Below are 4,312 nucleotides of genomic sequence, written 5' to 3'. Positions count from 1 at the left end.
AAATACTCAGTCCACATCAAATCAATGTCTTTTAAAAACCATGAAACTACATTTAACCAATTCTTATAAGTGATATTTGAATTTAGAACATATATTCAAAGTCCCAAAGATCAATCTCATATAGACACCTCATTTACTAAAGAAATAAACTCTTTTATACATCCGATGGCATTCAAGAATTGTCAAAACCCTTTTACCATGTTTTGGAAACCTAATATGAAATTAAGTTAATAGATTATTAATTTAATTTGGTTACTTTGAAACAAAATCGCCCTTCCAAATCTTATATTTAACATTTAAATTTTAGAACCAATAATATAAAAATGACATAATCATCGAACATGGAGTTAAGTTAGAGAGATTTAAAATTTATTACCAAGTCCCAAATGATACAAATCCAACTTAACCAAAATCTGCCACCATCATATTCTTCCCATTGGGCACATTCTGGATGACCTTGGCTTTCGACAGCTAGAGGGAAACTTTGGTTACATTCTTTCCACCTCCCTCATTGTGTTTTGATGCAAACAATTACAATCATTTATAATAGTTTTGGATGGTTACAAACCTCGACAACCATTATCATCCATATTCCCCTTTCCTCAAATTTGGCACAATGTTGCAAAATTACCAATTTTGCAATGGTGTGCTTTCTTACATTAATATATAATCATTCTAACTCCTTATACACTAGGAAAAAACATCAGATTAAAACATAAATGACATAATTTGATGTTATTAAGGTGCCCTTGCACCATGCAGGAAGTATGAGTAGGTATTATATATTGTAATATCATACATTCTTAAGTATGTATTATATATATTCCTACATAGAACTTCCAATCAAAAGGGTGAGGTTTAAGAAGATCCACAAAAAATCAAATATAAATTTGAAAACCTAAGAATGAGGATTCCAACAATAGAAAGGCACACAACCATACACTGTGGATATCCTTCATGATTATCAACTATTTCACCTAATTATATTCTAGATTCTACAACATGCTTCTTGTTTCTTAAAGGAATACATAATACCTAATTCTTCAAATGGATAAAGAATTCAAGTAAATAAAATTGTTTCAAAGACATGTGTCAGAAAATAACTTCCACCAAACTAGCCATCTACAAAAAATGGCCTATCAGTTTCTACCATTGCTACGTGTTTCAATTCTTTACCTCTATTCAAATTAGGAAGCTTTTTCCAAGAAGAAAAGTTCACAGAAAACACTTAGCAATGATACACTGCTAGTCATAGCTCATGGTAGACTGCAAGGCCTTTTCCCCAACCATGTTAAAATTGCTTACAACTTTGCAATCAATGACAACTTATATGATGATGTTATGTTGTATGACTTACAGTTAACAAAAGATGGACAAGGTATATGTCGAACAAATCTAGACTTGGAGAATAGTATGAACATTCAATCAATATACCCAGACTAGAATAATACTTATCTTTTCAATGGGAAATGTGAGTGGATATTTTTCTATTGACTTGAGTATAGATGAGCTCTTTCACAATATTTCAATGATTCAACTATTCTAGACTCACAATCTTAGCTTTGACTAAATGTATGCATTGTTATCATCAAAAGAATTTCTTGGACTTGGGCCAACTACCATTTGGTTGAACATATTGTACTCAAAAAATTTCAACAAATACAAATTGAGCATGCCTTTGTATATGGAGACATATTAAAATGTGTAACCTTGAATTACATCTCTTCAAGGAAGGTTGGGTTTTTCAGAGCTATAGCACCAAAATTTAGAAGCACACAAATAACGTTGATACTCAGATTCATGAACAAAGAAGATATTGACCCTTCAATAAATGAAATTTATGGTTCTATTCTAGAATATTTAACCCCTGTGAAGGATTTTTCCTCCAAGATCCTCATTCCAAAGAGCTACATATGGCCACTTGACATGATCAAGTATTTACAAGATCCTACAGATCTTGTTAAAGATGCACATGTTGTAGGGATGAAAATTTTTGCTTTTAATTTTAACAATGATGAATGTGATATGAGCTAAAATTACAACTATGGTCCAATAAAAGAGTATCTATAGTATGTGGATAATAATAAGTTTGCATTGAATGGATTTCTAACAGATTTTTTGGTAACAACATCAAAGCAATTGCTTTCTATGCTCACAACAATGGAAACTATTCTCTAAGGTAGGAAATGCACTAATTATTTCACACAATGGAGAAAATTGTAACTATCCAGGTTGTATTAATGTTTCATATCAGGCTGCTATAACAGATGGTGTGGATTATATTGATTGTAGTGTCCATATGACAAAATATGGCATCACATTCTATAGGGAATCACCAAACCATTTTTTGGGGACAACTATAGTATCAAACTCTACATTTTATCCTTATCATTTGAAAATAATTACAACCATCCAGAAGGATCAAGGAATCTTCACATTTAATCTCACTTGGAAGGAAATTCAAAGCTTGACAGTAAACATATCTAGTAAATATGAGAAAGATTATTAGCTTTATCAAAATCCTACAAAAGCTAATGTTGGGAAATGCATGACATTGATTGATTTTCACAAATTCACAAAACAAGAAAACATTAGAGTTCTTATTAGCATTGAGAATATGCAGGAAATAATATTAGAATGTAACCTTGATGTCACAAATGCCACTCTTTGTGTGTTAAATACAATTCAATATAATAATTTTTTGGACAAGATCATGATACAATCTAATGATAGTGTTGTGCTTTTGCAGTTTAAGCAAAGAACAAAAATTAAGCTTATTTATAAAGTTCTTGAAAATGATGTTACTATCTCTAGTTCTACCATAAAGGAGATCAAGAAACTTGCCAATACAATAGTACTATCAAGTAGTGTTTTATTTTGGGATGCCAATAACTACTTTCTGTTATGTGCTTCAAACATTGTCAAGTGCTTTCACCATCATAATATGTCAATTTTTGTCTACACCTTGAGAAATGAAAGCCTTTAATTTTCTCTCATATCGAACAATGGAAATCAATTCTTTTGTACAAGTTTCCAAAGTAGATGGGCTTATCCCTAACTTCCTAGCAACAAAAAAAGAATATTTAGGAAATAAATATCTTCATCTTGAGACAAAAGATAATTACCCCATGTTTCTTTTTGTTCCTAGAATTGATTTTTCAAACCTACAACTAGAGAACTTTGGACCTGCTATTTCCCCAAAACCATCTCTTTCATTAGTAGAAAAATCTCCATTTTTTCCATTGAAGGAAGCTCTTTCCCTTGGGCCAAATTCTAAGCCACCTTCTAGTTTTACATATTTGAGATGCTCACATTTGTCTCGCATGGCCTATGGCTCAATATCCTAGACTAGGATGCTTCCCCTCAGCTTGTCATAGTCCATGGAGCCAACACCAGGTATTCTTATTTTTAGTTGGATTGTTGATTATCATTATTCCTATTTTTAGTACGATTGTTAATTTATCACTTTGGTTAATGTTCAATTAAGAGTCAACCTTCTTCTTCAGGGATTCATTTCATTCTCTTTTAAGAGTTGAAATACATTTTTTACTCAATGTACATGGCTTGAGTAATGAGGGATCCATTTTATTATCATTTCATTCCTTGTCTTAGTTGTTAACAATAGTATGTAGTTTGGCATCCTTAAAATCACAGTCATCTATAGGGATAGCATGCTGATTAACTCAAACTTGTTATAGATCTAGAGTTTGTATGTCTAATTTTATCTGCCAAGCAAGGATTTTACTACCCTTGTATTTTATTGGGCAGGTATTGATCAACAATGGCATTGGATTGTACTAGAGTAGAGTGAATATCAATTTTTGCAAGGTCTCCATAATGCAACTATCCTCCACATTCCTTATGCATAGATTAGAAATAGATGATATTGGTAGAATAGACGATGCATTAATCCACATCATCTCCTCCATAGACTAATGCAATTGTTCCAACTAATAAAGAGATTAGCTAGAACATATCAAAGAAATCAACAAACACACCTCTTGATATTATAATCTGGATGTCACTCTGCCACATCGATATTACATTCAAGATGGAAGGGGTAATTTGATTTGTACTTTGAATATATTGTACATCATTTTTTTTCTTTTTGTTTATGCAGTTGATCATTTTCTGTTAAGTGGGTTATCTTGAATGGGATATAGATATGGAAATATAGTCAGGCATTCTATGAAAACACTAGTTTTTTCCCAAAATAGTTAGATTTTGGATCCAATAGCTATTGTTATTTTTTGTAGATGCAGATGACTGTTGGGAAGTGCCCAATTATGATAGCAATGTACGCTACTTATCA

At 31.7% G+C, this 4,312-nt stretch overlaps 1 pseudogene; it reads left to right on the top strand.

Moving 5' to 3' along the window:
• Window positions 1-1,131: 1,131 nt before the first annotated feature.
• LOC149567272 (glycerophosphodiester phosphodiesterase GDPDL1-like) lies at window positions 1,132-3,347 on the top strand (annotated as a pseudogene).
• The last annotated feature ends 965 nt before the right edge of the window (window positions 3,348-4,312 follow it).

Source organism: Cupressus sempervirens, chromosome 3, assembly GCF_028749045.1.
Source record: "Cupressus sempervirens isolate cs-2001-9-10 chromosome 3, ASM2874904v1, whole genome shotgun sequence".
Classification (NCBI taxonomy): domain Eukaryota; kingdom Viridiplantae; phylum Streptophyta; class Pinopsida; order Cupressales; family Cupressaceae; genus Cupressus; species Cupressus sempervirens.
This window is presented reverse-complemented; position numbering and strand designations above follow the sequence as displayed.